The sequence below is a fragment of the Sarcophilus harrisii genome, chromosome 3 (genome assembly GCF_902635505.1).
Source record: "Sarcophilus harrisii chromosome 3, mSarHar1.11, whole genome shotgun sequence".
In the NCBI taxonomy this organism is placed as follows: domain Eukaryota; kingdom Metazoa; phylum Chordata; class Mammalia; order Dasyuromorphia; family Dasyuridae; genus Sarcophilus; species Sarcophilus harrisii.
In genome coordinates, this window is record NC_045428.1 from 251,356,151 (window position 1) to 251,377,982 (window position 21,832).

General features: G+C 33.3%; 1 protein-coding gene across 4 annotated transcripts in view; it reads right to left on the reverse strand.

Annotated features, from left to right (window-relative positions):
• The window catches only part of USP9X (ubiquitin specific peptidase 9 X-linked), a 247,134-nt gene that overhangs the window by 181,465 nt on the left and 43,837 nt on the right, over window positions 1-21,832 (reverse strand). The window lies entirely within an intron of this gene.

Here is a 21,832-nt window from a genome sequence, read left to right on the forward strand (position 1 = left end):
AGAAGGTAAAGCAGGATGGAGGGAAATAGTAATCAAAATTTTGAAAAAGTTTTTTAAAGTTTCTCTGATATTCCTCATTTCTCAAATATAAAGAGAACTGAGGGTTGAAAAATATCAACAGGAAGTTTTCAAATTAAGAGATTATAAATTAATCTATAGTCATATTTTAAAAATGTTCTAAATCACTACCAATTAGAGAAATGGACATTAAAATAAATCTCGGGTAGTATCTCATACCTATCAGAGTGACTAATAGGACAGAAAAAGAAAATAATAAAGATTGAAGGGTATATTGGGAAACTGAGACACACTGTTGGTGAAGTTGTAACCTGATCCAGCCATTCTTAAAGAGTAATTTGGAACAATGGGGCGGGGGGAATTTGTAATGGGAATAAAGGGGTCTAAAACTGCATATTCTTTAACCCAAAAAATACCATGACCAGATTTTTATCCCAAAGAAATCACAAAAGAAAGACTTATATGTACAATAATATTTATAATAGCTCTTTTTATAGAGCTTAACTTGAATTTGAGAGTTTGCCCATTAATAGGGGAATGGTTAAACAAGCTATAGTATATTATTATGATGGAATACTACTATGTCATAAGAAATGATGAGCAGGATCCTTTCAGAAAAACCTGCAAAATCTTATACAAATTGATATAGGCAGAACAAGGAGAAGTATGCACTCTAACAGAAATATTATATAATGATTGACTTTGAATAATTTACTTATTTTCAATATGATACAAAACAATTACAAAGAGCCTATGATGAAAATACTAATAACCACCTCCAAAAAAAGAATAAGAGTCTGAATACAAATAGTGGCATCCGTTTACCTTCATTTTTCTTGGGTTTTTTTTTTTTAAATATGACAAATGTTTTACATGACTACACAAGCATAACTTATATAAAATCACTTGCTTTCTCAATTAGGATCACAGGAGGAAGGAGGGGAGAAAATCTTTGAAAACTTTTAAAAATAAATGTTGACTGTCTAAATGTAATTGGAAAAATACAACTTTTAAAGAAATGAAATTTCAGAAGTTTTTGCACGAACAAAACCAATGCAACTAAAATTGGAGGAAAAGATGGAAAAAGGGAAGAATTATCTATACTTTCTCTCATAAAGGTCTCATTTATATACATAAAATACATATGTAATATACACATGTATGTACTGGTATAGATAGATACACAAAAAAAGGTACCCGAGTCAAAAAGGAGACATTTCCCAATTCAAAAGTTAACAAAAGTTATAAATAGGCAGTTCTCAGAGGAAGAAATTAAAGCTTTCAATAGCCATATGAAAAGTGCTTTAAATCAGTAAAAGAAAAATTCAAATTAAAACGACCATGAAGTAATAATCACTTGAGGCCCATCTAATTGGCTGATGTAAGATTATAAAAAAGGAAAACTCCTAAAGACTTAGGATGAAACATGCTATCCATTTCCAAATAGAGAGCATATAGATTCAAAGTTTAAATTAAATCATTTTCTTTTCTCTTTTTTGTGGACATTGCTAATGAGATATTTATTTTGCATGAGTAAACATTTGTAATGGATTTTTCTTGCCTTCTCAGTGGGTGGGGAAGTAGGATTATAAAGAAGAGAAAATTTAAAATAAAACAAAACACAATTAAAAATTTTTTCCTAAATAGTAGATCATGGGAACTGAGAAGACTGAAAATCCTGGAGTTAGAAGCAAGCAGTAGAACATAGAGAATAAATTTTGCACAACTGCACCTGGCAACTCAGAATATGAGATTGAGAAATATGACAAGTTGGAAATATATAAGCCATTAAAAAATGGACCAAGGCAGAGTATAGGAATAAGAAAAAAAAATCTGTTAAGGAAGGTAGGTGATCAAACTTTTAACTTCTTTGCGTCAGATCCAACATTACACCAAGCGGTAGTGATATGTCTCATGAGGGCCAGTAGTCCTACAGCCTTATGGATATGAGGCAGGAGTCTGCAATTTGAGGCAGGTGTAAATTACTGAGAAGTAATAAATAAATAACTAATAATAAATAATGTATAAATGTGAGAAATACAGAGAAGCATGGAAAAACTGGTATATAGAACTAGGAAAATATACATACTGATGGCATAAAGAACAAGAATAAAAGCAATAGAAATTGAATTATATCGACCCAACTTGTACCCAAAGGCTTTAAGAAGGTACCAGTCTCCTTTTCTTTAGAGAGGTGAGAGATTATTGATTGGAACACTGCATATAACAGCAGACTCTTTCCATGTTTTGGTAAATTTGCTCAATTTTAATCACCTCTTTTAAAAATCTTCTTATAATACATGATGGTAGAAGGTAAAGTAGGAAGGGATTGAAGGACAGACACAGAAAATATAGGCAACATGAAAACAAAATACTGCAATAAAATTGTATTTCATCAAATAAATGTTCCAGAATTATAAATAACCTTCATTTAGAATAGTAAATAGTGTTGGGTGCCATAAAATAGGCTGTTAGGGCAACTGTATTATTTACACACACACACACACACACACACACACACACACACAGGTCGGACAGATACAAAATGACCCGACCTAAACAACAAACGCCAACAAAACAAGAATAACGTTGCCTGTCTTCTTAAAATTTATAAAGGCTTTGGTAGAATAATAAGAAGTACTCTAGATGCTCAAATAAAATAAAGAAACTGGAATGTCTATTAGGCAAGTCTGAATTTTTGTTCCTTCTTTTGTAATATTAAGTTTGCACTGGAATAAAAGGCCATCTTTTATACAGAACCATCTCAGTGACCTTTTGAATTATACCCAAATTATCCTCGACAAATACTTTTTGCTGCTGCTACGTTTCTTCCACTACAAAAATCTTAAAAAGTAGAATCCAGAGTTCCTGTGCTTCACCACCTCTTTCAGCTGCTCATTTTAACAAATTCTACACCTCAACATTTCTCTCTTCTCTCATACATTCTTTATTCAACAATTACAGAAAAATTCTCAACATATCTGTTTCTCTACCTGTGAACTCTTGAGCTAACTTCTTTCACATTTCGAGGACTTATTAATTATCCTCTAACTGAAATGTAAATTAAGACAACTCTACACACCTGTCAGATTAGCTAAAATGACAGGAAAAAAAATGATGAATATTGGAGGGAATGCGGGAAAACTGGGACACTGATGCATTGTTGGTAGAGTTGTGAACGAATCCAACCATTCTGGAGAGCAATCTGGAATTATGCCCAAAAAGTTATCACACTGTGCATACCCTTTGATCCAGCAATGCTACTATTGGGCTTATACCCCAAAGAGATACTAAAGAAGGGAAAGGGACCTGTATGTGCCAAAATGTTTGTGGAAGCCCTGTTTGTAGTGTCTAGAAACTGGAAAATGAATGGATGCCTATCAATTAGAGAATGGTTGGGTAAATTATGGTATATGAATGTTTTGGAATATTATTATTTTGTAAGAAATGACCAGCAGGATGAATACAGAGAGGCTTGGAGAGACTTAAAAGAACTGATGCTGAGTGAAATGAGCAGAACCAGGAGATCATTATATACTTCAACAATGATACTGTATGAGGATGTATTCTGATAGAAGTGGATTTCTTCAACAAAGAGAAGATCTAACTCAGTTTCAATTGATCAAGGATGAACAGAAGCAGCTACACCTAAAGAAAGAACACTGGGAAATGAATGTAAACTATTTGCATCTTTGTTTTTCTTCCCGGATTATTTTTACCTTCTGAATCCAATTCTTCCTGTTCAACAAGAGAATTGTTCGGTTCTGCACACATATATTGTATTTAGGATATACTGTGACATATTTAACATGTATAGGACTGCTTGCCATCTGGGGGAGGAGGTGGAGGGAGGGAGGAAGGGAGGGGAAAAAAAATCAGAACACAAGTGAGTGCAAGGGATAATGTTGTAAAAAATTACCCAGGCATGGGTTCTGTCAATAAAAAGTTATAATTAAAAAATATATATATCCTCTATCTTCTCTTGCATCTTTGAGCTTTCCTCCATAGTAAACCTTCCCTTCATTTACAAAACATGTAAGTCAGACCCCTCCTTCTCGTTTCCCCTCCAAAAATCTCTTGTTCAATGTTGTCCACAAATTAAGGTGACTATTTTCTCTTTCCCTTTATTCTCTGAACTTCTTGGAAGAATAAACCTGTCCACAACCATTAACTCTTTGCAACCTACCAACTCTGAACACTATTCTCCTTAAAGAAAATCTTTTTTACTTCTTCATTTTCCATTACCTCCCATTGTGCTATTCATTAGCTCTTTATAGAAACTTACCTCATTTAACTACCTTACAACTTAGATTAGTTATCTTAGTTCTCTGGTTGATTCTCTTTTTCTTCTTTCTGCCCCCTAAAAATAAGCACCCTTCTTATTAAGAGTCTGTCCTCCTCCCCTGCTCTTTATACTTCCCTAACTTCAACAGTTAATTCCACTGGCAGGCCTGGAAATGTACTAATTTGGTTAACTGTGCTTTGTTAAAATGGAGAATTCTATTATGGATAAAGAAAGTCGGTGGAAATAGCAATTAAAAAAAAAACAAAAACACTAGCATCTCCTACTGAAATCATCCAATTAAAAAAAATTAAGAAAAAAACTCGACCTATTTCTAATGATCCATGTTATATCTTCCACAAAACTTTCCTAGATATCCTCAGCCAAATGTTCTCTATAATTTATAATAGTTAATTAAAGTAGTTTGCCTCAACTACTTTACTCGAGAAAGCTCTTGAGGACTTTTATCTATTCTTCATCTCTCAAGTACTTAGAACAAACCTTAAACATATCAGGTCCTCAATAAATCTTTGTTAAATGAGTTAAAAAATCTTCAAATACTGCTCAAAATCAGAGAAAAATTACTGTGAAAATATGATTGTTAAGACAACTTTTCTTCTCTCCAATACCAGAGGTCTATCTTGTTGACATGCTATTGTATCATTTGGAAAAACAAAACAAAACAAAACAAAACACACACACACACACACACACACACACATATACATATATATATATATATCTCAAGAACATCTAATTGCCATGGATTTAAAGGGGCAAAAGAAGCTTAGAAGCTATCCTTACTATTATACAAATAACTTTCTTCCTATTATCAACAACCTGATTAGCCAAAATTGGAACCAAATTTATATGCCCATAAATTGAGAGAGAGCTAGACAAAGTAGTCAAATGATATTGTGAATGGAATAATGGAAAATCAGAAATCTGAAAAAAACACAATACTTCCATGAAGGGATGCAAAATAAAGACAACAGATAGAATAAATAAACACAGTAACCACCACCATAAAAAGGCAAGTTTGAATAACAACACATCTCAGAAGTAGAGGGGAAGTGTAGAAATAAAGTGCATTGGTACTACTGTACCTTCAAGTTAAAGTATATATTCACTTTTTTATGACTAAGAATAACTACTAAAAATTAAGAGTTGCATTTATTATAATCACTCTTTTGTGCTGTTTTAACTGTTTCTATGAAACATTTTGCTAAAGATTTAACTTCATTTTTGGAAGGATAATATGCAGAAACAAAATTTATTTTTTAAATACGTGAGTTGGCAGAAAAGAGTTGAGAAAATTAAACTCCCTCTCCACTTCATTATAGAAAGAGAACTATAGGTACAGAATTCTGCATATGCTATCAGACAAAGCTAAAATGCTTGTTTTTGCTTTTTAAAAAGCTAAACAAGGGATGATGGTAGGATAAAAAGGATGTATGAAGACAGTAATATAAAAAGAAAGGTCTCATTTAAAAAATAAATAAAATTTAAAAGTATATTGGAGTCTAATTGTAAATGGTCTTGTCTGTTAAGAATGATGAGCTTTTAAAAGTGCTCTTTGGGTAAACTATAATTTACACTCTTCTGAGTCTATGGTATTCTTTGATTTATAGCTATATAGCATCATTTGGGGAATACCGGCCGGCATTCAAGAGATGGACTCTAGTAGCAATAAGTAGTTTGGGATTATTCAAAGAACTGAAATGTCTCAAAAATCAGTATCTCATTATTAATTGGCAATGTCCGTACAAGAAATATAGATACACAGAATAATTCAAAGGCCAGCATAGCGAAAATAGCAATGAACTTAGAATCAGTTAAATTTATAGACCAACATTCTCATTTATACAATGAATAGTTGTTAAAACTCGATGACCTCTAAAGTCCCTTTCAACTCTAAAATTTTAACTCCAATATATTTCCTCCAGTGTGAAATAGCTAGGCTGGTAAGTTTTCCACATTACTGGAGATTTTATTAAGTTTAAAAGGAAGTTTCATATTCTGGTGAATGACACAATTAAGCACAATGTCATCAGTATATATTATCATATTAAGATTTTCACTGTCAATACAAAATATTTATTTGGCCCTTACATGAGATGTATAGCACTGGAATATATTTTTCTCAATCTAAAAATCTGCTAAGTATGAAACCTCAATGAAGTTAATTAAACAAAGGTAATTCTAGTCATTTCCAAAATAGTACACAATTTTGATATACAACCTAAAAGACACTATGTATGAATTTTGAAAACTACATTTGACTTTAGCAAGTTAAATTCAATTATTGCATTTTAAAAGTTTATTTAACTTTTAAACTTGATTACTGCTAGTAGTACTCTGAAGTCTGTTTAGGAAATAATGATAACTCAAGTTTGGAACACTGGTAGAGATGTTTTTGTTTTTGTTTTAAACATTTTAGTTAATATTTAAAACATAGTATTTATTTTTATTTTATTTAAAATAATAGTATTTAAACAGTTTAAATAGTATTTTATTTATCCAAGTTCAATTGCCAATATACCTAAAAATATAATTAGACCCTCACAAACTGAGGAAAAACTGCATTTTTCCTCATCTTAAAAGGCTAACTTATAAACCATAATATTCAGTACGTTAAAAAACAATTCTATTATTCTCCATTCCCTCAAATCCCATATTGGTCTTTAGAAATATGTGCATTCCTTCACAATTTATTATTTACTAGTCACGAAACAACAACACTCTTCAAAATTTTCTTTTTTTCTTCATCTCCTTCCCTGCCCTTCAATTTCAGAAATGAGAATTTTCCTGCTATTTCTCTTGTTCTAAGAAATGTTTCTTTCACTCCCTGAGAATTGCCTCCAAGACTGAATTTATTTCCATTTCTAGTTTTCCCTTTCCTTCAGAGCTCATTCTAACCAAAACCATCAAAATAATCTCTCCAAAAACTCTCATAATGTGAGACCTCACTAAAAAGTTCTAGGGACTACAGCCTTAAATTTTTCATTGATGCTTTTTGTCTCTACCTCATTTCCAGAAATTTGCCTATCACCATTGACAAATGAACTTTTCAGCCTGCCATATTCATTGTCTTCTTTTTTCATTATTATTTCTTAAACCTCAGCTTATTGTGTAATAAATTCTCTTTCTACTTAAGTCACCCCATGACAATAATTTATTTCTTTGAGTATCTGATTCCAAACTTAAAATTTCTATCTATGGTTCCCTAAGTTTATTTAAACTAGAAGTTTCCTTTGATCAAATGAAATTTAGTAAACTGTCTGAAAATTATGTATTATTTACATTTTCTATTCATCATATGTCAAGTGAAAATAAACACTTAAAGCAATTATTATTAAAATTATTAGTAGTACTATATTTAAATTATAATTAAAATCCATTATTGCTTACAAGATATGAAAATGTATGTGTTTATTTTAATCTTCTATCTCTACTCAAACCAAAAACATACTGTTCTCCCAGAGACCTTTCTCTATACCCAATTTAGCAATCTCTCAAACAACAAGTATTTACTGGACATCTATATGCCAATTATTTAATGGCAAGAAGTTTAACATTCTATCAGAGATAACAGAACATACACATTACATTGTCCTTTACAATATGCAAAAGGTATAAGGTAAACACAAAATAAATACAAAGTTATTTCAGGGAAAGCAGCACCATCAATTACAGGAATCAGGAAAGGATTCATGAAGTTTAAGACTGGAGTATATTTCCAGCAGAGGGAAGTTTAGTTAAGTACAAAGAAATAGAAATAGGAGATGGAATGTCATTTGTCAGGAATATTCAAAGGAGGCAGTTCAGCTGAATCACAGAATAAAAGAACACGCATGGAAAGGAAGACTAATATTAGATTATTAAACAGTTTAACAGCCCAACAAAGGAGTTTATATTTATACAGAGGCAATATTACATTGTGTTGTCCTATGTTCTATACCTTATTATATAAATCAATAATAAGTATTAATATCAAGTTTTAATTTATATAATATAGTGGCCTGAGGAGCTTATTTAGCAGGGGAATGGAATGCTCAAACTTGTGCTTTAGGGTTATCACTTCACATCACAAAATATGGTAATTGGCAATTATTGGAGGAAAATGTTTGGAGAAGATAAGATCTGAGGTAGAGTTACTACAATCCAATTAATAGATGTCAGGAAGAAATGAGGCACTGGCCATATGAATACAGAAGTCAGCAAATTTTTATGATGGTGATAAAATTAATAAAAGTTTGTTAATAGATCACATCTATGCCTTATACTGATGGTTGCTTAGTATAAAAATGCAAAGAATGAAATAACATCTACTCACATGGGCCTTACACTTACATTCTAAAGTAGCATAGTGCAAGTCATCTAAACAGAAACATATTTGGTACTGTGCAAATTAATTCATATCTGCTCTGCTCTATTTTTGTAAAAGAAACTCTTAAGTATCCTCTATCCAAGAGTTTTCATAATAGGAAAGGGTTTCCTTCTAAGTTTGGATAATCATAAATTCTTCATTTCATAAGCAAGATGGAAAAGTGTACACACACACACACACACACACACACACACCTAATTCCAGGCAAGAATGGACAGGGACCAACACAGCTTGCATGCAAGAAAAGGTAAGTGACTAGACAAATGTTAAAATAAATGAAATAGAAAAAAGACATGAATAAAAATTCAAAAGAGGAAACAAAATAAATTAATTCTTTCCTAGGATTATAAAGATATTGTTGGTCTACATTAATATTAGTAAGGGCAAAATGATGAGGCTGATTTAAGTATTAAGAACGGGGATAGTGATACTTCAAACAGTTAATGTTTTATTTTCTAAGGCTTTCAAATTATGTAGGACAGTGACCCTTACCCAAATTAAAATCAAGAGACAAGAGGTAAAAAAATGTAAAAAAGGATTTATTATGATCTCTTGAGAAAAGGCAACTTCTAACTAACAAGGTGTGTCAGAAGAGGAGTGCAAAGCACAAACTGCAAACACAGCATTATGCAGACCCTAATCAGAAGCCTCCACTCCACCCTCCAATTTTTTCTCCCATTGGCTGGAGAGTTTTAATTAATGCAGAAACTAAACATGGAACCCAGAACACTTTACTATATTACCATTAAATACTAATGAAAAGAGGCAGGGGAGAGAGGGAGACAGGAGGGAAAATGTATGTTCATTTAAGGTAATCAAACACCTGCAGCGTTTTAGCTATTACTCAACTTGTTAATGTAAAGCCTCAAGTTACAATTAGGGTATAGGTTGAAACCACATCCTTATGAGGGGTCTTCAGTTTATCCGTACAATCCCTCCTCTTATTAACCTTTGAAGACCTCTCACCATTCTTCATAGATTTCCTCAACCATCTTGTTCTCAATCTTCAATCCCTCTGAACCTGGTTTGTCCTTTTTCTCTATTGGGGTCCACCCTCGCAGAAATCAAAAAGCTTCTTTTCAGCTTGATTCCTTGGTCCCCCTTTAAATAACTGGACCTCCCCCTCTAGGTTGTTCAATCTTGCCTTTGTGGAAATCCTGGTCATGTCCCTGAGATTAAACTTTCCCCAAAAAATCATCCCATAGCTGCTACTTTCCTCTGGGTCAGCTCCTTATTTCCCCTACCTCCACTATGCTTCCCAACCCCACTTCTCTTCTTTACAGCTAACTCTTTTAGTGTGCTGAATCCCTTTCAGGATTTAGTCTGCCAGCTAAGGGCATGCCCCAACCTCATGGTATGCTCCCTTTGTACTGGGAAATTGTGACTTCCACTAGGGAACTTGTGCTTCATATGCTCGCCCAACACTATTTCATACTGACTATCCCTTCATTTTGTCTGTAACCGATTTCCTCAAAAATATCCATCTTTTGCCAAAGAGAATGGCCATTGTGAACTCTTCACATGACCAAATCTCAACTTTTGGTGTCTGCCATGGTGACAAACCTTACACCATAGATTACATCAGTGAGGACCAGGTCTAGAATGGGACATGGGCCAATTTTCTGATTACTTTGGCAATTTCCTTCACTACCTGTCTATTATCTTCAATTTTCACACAGCAAAAACTTAATTTCTCACAACTCCATCTTCTTCAGCCAACAAGTAGTCTAATACTAATCTATGCCAGAGTACTGCTTCTCTAGTCTGAGTGGTCTGGTCTGCTAACAAATTCAGTGCCTTTGTCGTCTGCTTATTATTTCAACCATGGCTTGGAATCCAATAAGCCTATTCAGCATATAAATTGGGGTTCTGTACCCTCAACTTCCATCTGCAGCCATCTATCACCCCAACCATTTGTGTCCCTAATAATTGGAGCACACAACCTTTCACATATAAAAATGCCTATCAGGAAAATCAGCAGCAACAAAATGCTAAAAGAAGCACAGTTATATACATCTAGCAACAGATAATCAGGTAGGTTCTTATTCAAAAGAACACTCCTGGGAAACTGAGTCAGAAGGCTACCACCTTAAATGGAGGCCAAAGTTATACTCCCAACTCTTTCCCAGATACTAACCTTCACCTGTAATAATTCAGAATCACTTTCCTCTGTGGCATGGTGAATTACTGGTTGGATGATCTATCAAACAATCATACCTGAATTCAAAACTCCAAATACATCAACTACAGTCCCCAAGAGATTTTGTATCAGATAAGTCTCATTAATCAAAGCTTCAGGTAAATTTAGCTCAAGGATAAAATAACCTAAATAAGTAGCGACTATAACAGTAAGATTCATCCTAGAAAGTCCACAGCTTATCCTCTTATCTAAGTAGATGGGTTTTAAATCATTTTGCTTTAAGATGCTCAATAACTACTCTATACATGGTCAGTTATTAACCATGTTCAAAAACAAAGCCATAGACCACTGTTCTCAGAATCTCCCTAAACAATGGGAACAGTTATAAAATGACCCAATATAAATTAAAACTCACATAAAATATAGAATATCCTAAATTTACATTAAAGAACTCTATCAGATTCTTCATCCTAAAACTCTTCATTCTATTCCCTCCAATCAAGGAGTTCCTATAATATAAACTTTTCTAGAAATAATAATAGGTACAATATCAATATTGTTCAAATTTCTCTAAGCATAGTTAATCTCCCTTTCCCACCAAAACATTCCTAATTGCAAAGTTAATTTTAGAAATTATAAATTGTCTTTTAACAATCCATTCTTGAGGTTCTTCCACAGGTCTTTTAAGCTTGGTGTTCTTAGCCTGCAGTCTCAGTCATTTGTACTGTCTGGTAAGGTCCTTCCCACTCTGCTTCTTCCAGGATTTAGTAAGCACCCACTTTCCTGGAAGTGCAAATTCCAAAGGTATTGTCTGCCCCAGAAATCCTTGCTTCCAAAGAGCTAAAAAAAGATGAGGACACTGCCAGCATATAATTCCTTAAAAATTTATCCTTTGTTTCAATAAAGAGTCTTTTCCCTTTTTCCTTCCAAATAAAATCATTCTCATAAGGGAAAAGTCCCAAATCCCTTCTGGGAATAGTTCTAATTCTTTAACAATGTAATAGACAAACATTTGATCCAAAGCAATTTAGTCTCTAACATCAATTTGGTAATCTGTTTCTTAAGTATCTGATTGATTCTTTCCACTTTCCCTGATGAGGACAGATGGCCAGGTATATAGAATTGGCACTCAATTTGCAATCCCTCCCCATTTTTTCTTATAAAACCTTAGAAGTAAAAAATATGTTCCTTTATCAGAATCAATAGTTTCTACCAATTCATACTTAAGGTACAATTTATTCCAATGCTATTCCACTAACCTCTTTTAAAGAAGCAGGGTCCAGGAGAAAGCTTCTCACCCTATTTTAGTTTCCTCACTAGTGCTATTTTATTAAAACCTAACCAGAATGTTTTGGATCCAGGCTCTCTCCCCTCCAGAAGGATACCTTCTCAACATCTTCTTATTTACCCTTATATATATATATATATTACACACTTGTCAGATGCAAGTTGTTTTGCACTTATATCAGATGCAAGTTGTTCTGCAATTATACATATCTCTATGTCAAATTTCCTTGCTTTTACTTCTTTGTTAAAGGGAAAAAGCAACACAAATTTCAAGATTCTCAATATAGGTAATATCTAAATAATTTTGGACCAAATTTCACAAAATTTATAGCACATATCCGGTGAAGCCGGCAAAAATGTTAAATAAGCGCATACAATTTTTACAATTACCTAATATACAATTTAGAAAGCAACATGATTAGAGCCAGCTAGATTATTCCTTTTCCAAAGTTCACAGTATCTTGTCCTCTAGAGGACTCACCCAATCTTTCCAAAGGAAAATGGGAGAATCCTTATGGACTCAAAATGTTTACAATTTTCCTAGTACCAAAGGGAATTAAGCGACTTAAATTCCCAATCCCTGTCACCCAGGCAGCTCACCAATTCTTAGCAGAAGAAAAATATGGAGAACTCACCCATCTTACCAAGGGAAATGGTCCCTCCCAAGTTCACAGTACCTTATCCTCTTTTTAATCTCTCCCTTTCTCACCAGGTTCTCACATATCTGGGTGGTGCATAACCGTTGTAACCAATTCAAAACTTTTTCTGCTGGCTTGTCTTCTGAGCCAAATTAATCCCTAGGCGTCTTTGCTAGCCCACATCAATTTTTGCTTTCTCTGAATGTCTCTGTCTTTAGGACTTTACCCAATGAGCAGGATTTCCCGAAAGGAGTCCTACCTAGGACCATTGGAGACCTCTCAGAAAGGTGCCTTCCCGAGGTTTCAGTCCAGAAGAGACCCCTCACCAATAGGAAATTGCTCAGACGAGCCCCCAAATTTTGTATGACAGTTACCCTTACCAAAATTAAAATCAGACTCAAAGTAAAAAAGGCAAAACAGATATATTATGACCTCCTGAGAAAGGGCAACATCTACCAGACAAGGTGTCAGTAGAAAAGTGAAAAGCACAAAATGCACATGTAGTATTATACAGACCCTAACCAAAAGCCCCCAACCCCATCCTCTGACCTTTTCTTCCACTGGCTGGAGAATTCTAATTTACCCAGAGACTATGGACCCCAAAACACACTTTACCATATTAGGTACTTAAATGCTAATGAAAGGAAGGGAAGGTATTAAGAGACAGGAGGTAATCTAACACCTACAGCTTTTAGTTATAGCTCAACTTGCTATTACAAAGTTTCAAGTTACAATTAGGGCATAAATCAAGGTCACATTCTTATGAGAGCTCTTCATTCAGTTTATCCTATACAAAATGATCCAAAATTCTTATTTTATTACTAAAAGAAAATTCTTGTACTACTGCTTTCCATTAGATGTCTATCTTTATCGAGTTCCCAATAAAAGTTTTTTAGATTACAGTAAGCCTACTCATCAACTTTTAGTATTAGGAACCTAAAATATCTATTTGCTGAACCATTTTAGGGAACTAACTCCCTTAAAGTCTATGAGTCAGTTTTCTAAAATAAAGACATTAGTGTGAGAAATGCTTTAAAGTTGTATGTTGCAAGCTTCAAGGAGGTAATAGGTACCACTGACCAAGGAGTTTCCAGAATGTGAGAAGTTAAGGAAGGTAAGTGGTCAATAGAAGTCTTGAGTAAACAAGGAATAGGAAGGTTAGGAAGGTGCAAGTGAATTCAGCCAATCAGAAAGACTCTTAAAACCACAATCTTAAAATAATAGCCAATCCAACCCAAAATAGGTCAATGACCTGACTCGACCAAAACACTTTTGCGCCAGCTTAATAAGCTAACTATTAAACAACACCCCATAAGAGGAGTTTTCCGCCATTTTTGAACATGGGATGTGTGATGAGGGAGGGGGAACATGTTGATACATATTTAAGGGGAAGCATGTAGTGGGCTTAGCAGAAAAATTGTAACTTGGAAGGGAACAAATCAATCCAGACTTGGAAGGAAGGGGCTGTGCCACACTATCAAATACAAAGGTTGTCCCACTTTTGTGCCTTGGGACTCCCTCTTCCCAAAGAGGAAAGGAACCGTTTTGGCCAGAAACATTAAGACAATTCCTTAAAATTCTTCTTTAATAAATTTTCCTCCGTATCTGATTTTCAGTGCCAAGGGTGTATTTCTAACATTAGTCTAGATGATCTTCAAATTTCTTTTCAGCTCTAAATCAGTGATCCCCCAAAAAATAATGAACCAAGAAACTGGATACCAACTTACATGTACTTAAAATCTCATTAAAATATTCAATCCTTAAAATGCTAATAAATGAAAAGGCAGTGACTACAATATATTAAGATTATATGCACTTCTGACAGGTAAAATTCTTGACTTTGTGCAGATTTTTATTTACAAGAGCTATCTCTGAGAAAGCTTTATAATATGCCATCATTTAAATCAAAGCTTTGAAGTTTTTGCATTTTTCTTTTTATAGTCAACCAACGTGGGAACAAATGAAAGAATCTGTAAAGCCTAAGTAAGCAAACAAGTAAACCAAAGATGCCTTGTAACACCTAGACCCAAATCAAAAAACTATTAAAAATAACAAGACAGCAATTCAAGAAAATAGGTGCTATTTTCTAAGAAATACTAACAACTTGATCTCTAGGGCATGTTTGTCACAGTCATAGTGTGAAAGAAACAAGAGAGATAACTCCCAGATGTCTTTCTCAAAGAAATATCAAGTGGAGCCTTTTTCATCTCAAAAATGCTATTCAATAAATATGTTCTCAAAGAAATCTTTCAGAAATTTCATTCACTTTTCAATAAAAGTTGGCAGTAGAAAGGAAGAGGAATAAATGAATGAAAAAAATTAAATTAAGCACTCATACACAAAAAACTTTGCTAAGAATGGGTTATACAAATAGAAAAAAATCCTTGATCTCTACTTCATATTCTAATACAGGAAGACAATACATTACAAAAACAAAAAAATATTAATATAATAAATATGATGCAATTATAATTATATTGTATAAGTTACACTATAAACTAATCTAAAAGAACCACATGCAAATTTTAAATATAAACTTAAGACTATTTAATAATAGCTGTTGCTATTACTGGCAGTGATGGCTGCTGCTGCTACTCGACTATATGCTCATTAAAAAACAATATAAAATGTGCATGTTATCATTCATAGTTCATGAATTTATTTTTTAATCTAGTACTATTAGTTCTACAAAACAATAAATATGAAGCCCCTGATGTCCCCAACTATAACTGTTCTTATAGTAGAATTCAAATTTGCTTGATAATTTGATTAATGGAATATTTTCCAATAACATTACCCATTCTAACCTGCCTGTACATACAAACAAAAGTTCTAGATTGCAATAATAATGGCTGAAGTTTGAATTTCCTACTCATTCCATTATACAGTTTCACCTTTATGGTGTGACACACAAGCTCTTCAAGTGGCATAAGTTGTCAACATCTAGAGTATAAAACGAGTTAAATGCTTCCCTTTGGAATAAGAAAGAAAAGCAATCAACTGTACATTAACTCTACCAACTTCTTTTATAAATTGAGTACAAGAAACAAGAAGCTTCAATTGACCTTACCATTCTGTCTTGAGCAATTTACTTATATCTACATTTAAGACTATTACCCACATTCCACCAAGATCTCTAAAATATTTAATTGACCTTCCCAAGGCAATGCATATAATAAATAAAAAATAACTGTCATAAATATTATGAAGTAAAAGCAATGTGGACAAATGAAAGAGAGAAAAAAAAGCCAAATAGGAAATGATAATAAATTAAATCTCAGCAAATATTTCAACTCCAGTCCTTTATTCAATCTAACAATAATTAAAGTCAAGAATCGTTCCACTTAAAACAAAATAAAAAACGGGGCAGGCTAGGTGGTGCAGTGGTAGAGCACCAGCCCTGAAGTCAGGAGGACCTGAGTTCAAATCTGGCCTCAGACACTTAACACTTCCTAGCTGTGTGACCCTGGGCAAGTCACTTAATTAACCCCAACTGCCTCAGCAAAAAATAAAGGAATAAATGAAATGAATGGATAAAAAATTAAAAAAAAATCTAAGAAAACTATTAAATGATATTTTAATGTATTTTACTCTATCAGTAATTTATATTTATATAAAATCATATAATTGGACAACCTAAATGAATTTTTACAACAGATAGGAAATATATTGGAAGGATCCTAAGATATCATTGTCCAATCCCCTCATCTTATAAATGAAGACATTAAACCTTGCAAAGACTAAATGCCAAAAGTCAAACATGAAGCCAGTGCATTACATAGACTAAAATGTGCACCTCCTACCGCAGTGATCTATTATGCAAGACACCATTCATCTTCCTCTCATTCTTCTTTTATTCTCTTCTTTAATTTTTCTTAGTAAACATAGAAAAATATAGCATTTTAATAGGTCTTTTCATTTTGTGCAACTTTACAGTTTCTCAATTCTTGGAGAAATTATCTACTTATTTGCTGATGTAGTAGAAAAAGATTTGATGACATGGATTCAAAAATCAACTTGGATAACTTAGTACCTATGTGACCTGAATAAGTAATTCAACTTCTTTTGGCCATAGTTTTATCATCTATAAAGTCAGATAGACTAGACGACCTCTTAGCATTACTTTAAAGCTTGAAATGTGTTTAATATTTTATTTACCAAACAGTACATATTTTTTACATAGGTCACTTTTACTTATAATTTAAGTAATTTTCTTAAATTGTTTCTTCAGACGTCCATTGTTTTTTTTTTAATCTTAACAGATGTCAAGAATGAAAATTTCCATAAAGACGGACACATTGAATCTTTATTCGGATTTTTTTTAAGTATGTTAAATTTTTCAGTTTTTCCAACATAACTCTCCTTGTTTCTGTTCTCTTCTGTGTATTATTTAATGTTTCATTGAGACACTTTTCTGTTTTTATATTGCTGTCATTACTCCCACATACTCCTTTATTTTTAAGAGCTCCCTTATAGCACATACAAACAAAACAACAACAAAAAAACCCCATTAAACATTGGTTATAATATCTTAGAATTTTGTCTCATTCATTCTACACCTGTAGTCCATATATGGCAGGAAGCATGAATAACAATTTCTGTGGCAGTAGTTAGTCATTGCCTGCAGTATAGTTTTAAGGCTCATACAATTGTTTTTTACATTATTGTAGTCAATGTGTACATTATTCTCTTTGTTCTTACTTTACCAGGGCCTAAATTCATACAAGTTAATCAAGGTTTCCATTAATCCATTCCTTTCATCTTCTCTTCTCTCCTCCCCATTTCCAAGGCACAATAACATTCACATATGGAATTTTGTTTGGCCATTCCCAATTCACATTTCCAGTCCTTTGCTGCTTAAAAAAAAAAAAAAAAGTTCTATTATAACTGATGTTATACATACAAATCCTTTCCTTCTTTTTGCTCTTTGGGGTATGTTTGATTCCTTTTACTATTTAGATGCATTGTGCCTGGCATGTAAAGGCCCTCCATATATGCCTAGTGTAGTTATTACAAGATCAAGAAACTTATGGTTCAGGGACTTTGGAAGGCAATCTGAAAGTGCTTTCCAGCATTGTTGGATCAATTCACACCAACAATTCATTAGTGGACTTACATATCCACAGGCCCAATAACAATTACCAGTTTGCTTATTTGTCATCTTTTAATCAGTTACCCAACATTTATTAAATGTCCCACGTATTGTGCTAGGGACTGGGGATACAAAACAATTTATACATCTAATGGGATCAAGTAAATATCTATGTAACGAGGTCCTGAACTAACTTGATAGCAGTGTGAGAAAAAAGAGGTTGGTGGAGAAAGAAATGGCAAGATTTGGCAACTGATTACATGTTTAGAGTGAGGGAGAGAGTAAAGGGCCTGGATAATAAAGGTTATAAACCTAGGAGACTAGAAGATGCTTTCAATAGAAATAGGAAAGGCTAAAAGACAAGAGGGTTTATAAAATATGAGCTCTTTTTTGGACCTGCTGAATTTGAACTGTCACTGAACATGCAGTTTACAACAATCCAAATGCAATTGGTTATTGCAGGACTAAAGCTCAGGGGATAAAACTAGGGTTGGCTAGGTAGATCTGTGAGTCAAGTACATAAAGATGATAATTAAACCCATGAGAGTGAATGGAGAGGAGAAATAGAAATAGAAAGGAGGGAGGGAAAGAACACCTATAGTGAGAGGGTTCAGATGATGCATGTAATCCAGCACTGAGGTCTGGCAAGAGAAGAGAAGCAACAGGATATGAGGACAAGGAATTTGGTGAAAAGGAGAGTACAAACTTGAAATGGTTAACAATAGGATCAAAATTTGAAAGAGAGGAAATTAATAGCAGCAATGGCCTGAAAAAAGTACTAAGAGGCAGAGGGACCAAAGATCTGAATACAGCAAAAGTTAAATTTAGAAGAGAAAAGACATAAGGACAGAGAATAATAGGCTATATTCAAATTTAAAAAGGGTTCTTTATCTTTTTTGTGTCATGGACCATCTCCACTTGCAATTTGGGATCTGTTTCTCAGAATAAAGTTTGTAAATGCACAAAGAAACTAATTATGTTGAAATGTTTACCAAAATACTATTAAAACAACAACAACAATACAATTATAGATTCTAGGTTAAAAATTCCTGAAATAGAGTAAAGTCAGAATTTCTAATTAGAGAAGATCTCTTGTGGGGAACGGTCACATCCAGCATGTGATCATTGTTACATATGGGCTAAAATGAAAAGAATAGTAGTAGGGCAAAGGATTTAAAATTGTTAAAGAATTGGGAAGTTAGGAAATGAGAAGAAACATCAATGTAAATGTTGAAATTCCCTGACATTACCAGCAGGCATTGGAGAAGAAAAGAAGATATTAAGGCAGGTGTTAAAATAATTAAAGGAAAAAAGGATGCATGAACAGCCAACATGACTTAGATCCAGTGTCCTATAGATAGCACCCCCATATATCCACAGTAGCTATAAAATTGTAATAAGCAATGTGAGTAAAGACAAAAAATTATCATATAAAGAAGAAAAAATGATGTACATTTTAGTACATTCTTACGAAAACTCTAAACTGGTTTCCAGAAGTGTTGGAACAATAACCAGTTCCACCAATGCCTTAGTGTGGCAGCCAATTCCAACACTGATTATTCTCTTTGGTCATCAGTGCACATTTCCTAGTTGTGTGGTAAACCATGAAAGCTGTTTTCATTTGCATTTTACTCACCTGTGACTTTAGGGTAATTCTTTACATAGTAATTAAGAGTTCCTAATTCTTTTGAAATCTATTTGTTTCTATCTTTTTTATCATAAATATGGAAATGACTTTTGAATTTACATATGTACAAGATCTTATGTGGTCATCCGTATTAATTTAACAGATATGCACATATACTTCAGACCCTTATCAGATGTAATTTTTTTTTCTCAACTACAGCTTTCCTCCTTCTAGTTGTATCGATATATGAAAAGCTTTAATTGCAATTAGAATTGCAATTCTAATTATCAAGTGATTATTTATTGACCCAGGGATTCTATTCCCCATAAGGAAGTCAAAAAGAAAAGTCCTATAGACACTAAAATACTTACAGCATAACTTCTTATATATTAGGAAAAAATGAAAACAAAATAAATATCTAACTAATTGAAAGAATGACTCAACAAACTGTGGCATATGACTATGTTGGAGTATTTCTATATCATAAGAAATAACAAAGACTACAGAAAAGACTAGGAAGATTTATATAAAGTGAAATAAGCAGAACCAAAATAATAGCATGCCAACAAACAGCAAAATCCCAAATTAAATGGCAGAGAATAGAAAAGACCAAGCCACTGAAACCCTCAACCCTACACAAATCCCAAAGAATCTTTCCTACTATCTTTTCTCCTTTACCCTCTTACAATCTTCTATCATTCTTACCCTAGAGCAGGAGCATTCCAATAAGAATATCAGGGAACCTTTTCCAATTTCTGTGCTAAGGCTCTCCCCCCACTATAATAGGGCAAATATCCTTTATATTGATGATCAAGGTTTCACTAACTATAATCATGCCAACAAGACAGGAGACCACCAGGCCTTACCACCACCTACTTGGTAGGTAAAACCTTGTCAACTTCTAAACTTATCATTAACTCTACCACTGAACCCTAATAACCGCTTTGCATAATAAGCACTGCAACTAAACCTTTCTTTATATTTTGTCTCCCCATGTAGAATGCAAGCTCTATGAGAACAGAACTTGTCTATATTTTCTAGTTATTTCTTCAATACTTGAGACACACAATAAGTACTTAAAATTCTTTTTTGTTCATTCTAAAGAAAAGTAGATTGGAAAAGATAAAACAGAAATTTAGATTACATAAAAATTGAAAAGCTTTTGCACCAACAAAGCTATGCAACTAAAGAAGAAAAGTTGTGGAATAGGGGGAAAAATGCATCAAAGAGCTCCTAAAGAGGGAAATTTGATTTCACAGGCTGTCACTAATACTTGGAAGTAATTTTTGTTAAAATATACATACTCAGGTGAGTACATATGTATAATGTATGGGTGAAGTTCAAAAGAGGAAGAAATAGGAATGATTTTGCCACTGGAGTATATACAGACCTATTGGAATAGATTGAAAAAGGAAATCAAAGAGTAGTTTGGGGACATTACAAGACTAGCACAGAGGAACAGCAAAGTGGTGATGGGATATTTCAATTCAAATATCTCTTAGTGTTACCTCTGCCAGTAATTTCTTATCTTACCTTAGTGATAAACTACCAAAAGATGGAGAAACCAATTAGAAGAAATTCTATTTCAGATCTGATTCTCACTAAAATTGATTGTTGCAGTTAAAGCAATGGGAACCCTATGAGGAAATGACCATTCCCTTCCTAAAGCTGATGATGGTGAATGACAGGAAATTAGGGCAATTTCCCACCCAAATATGGGGAAAGCAAATTTCAAAGTGTTCTGAGGAGTCAGGATCCTACAGACTAAATTCCTTTAGGAAAAGTCAGCCCAGCAGAAATCAGAAGATGCTTTAAGAATGAAATTTTGAAGATATAAAGGACAACAATTCCAAGATACAATAAGAATAAAATTCATCTGAAGAGACCTATGTAAAAAGGAAATTAAACTCACCAACTTAAGACTTTTTTTAATGAATGTACAAATAGTAGAAGGCAAGAAATAAATAGGTAGCCAGGTAAACAGGTACTAGTGACTAAATTTTAGATATATACTCTTGTGACACAGTCTTATAAAAAACATTGAGAAATGTCAATGTTCAGAATGAGACAAATAAAGAAACTAAGGACAACAAAGAGATTTTAGCTATACTGGGAAGGAAGAGGATCAAAGAAGGGAGATGATTAACCAGATAAGAGAAGGCAGAACTGTTCAATTCTCATTTTTGTGTTTTCTCTGTAAAGGAGAAATTATATATATACTGCTAATGATAAAACAAAAATGAGAAAGATACACACAAATAAAAAGATATGAGATCACCAAACTGCCCTTGATGAATTCAAATCATACAGTCAAAACAAACTAATGCTCAAGACGTAGAAACACTGTGATATTTGAAA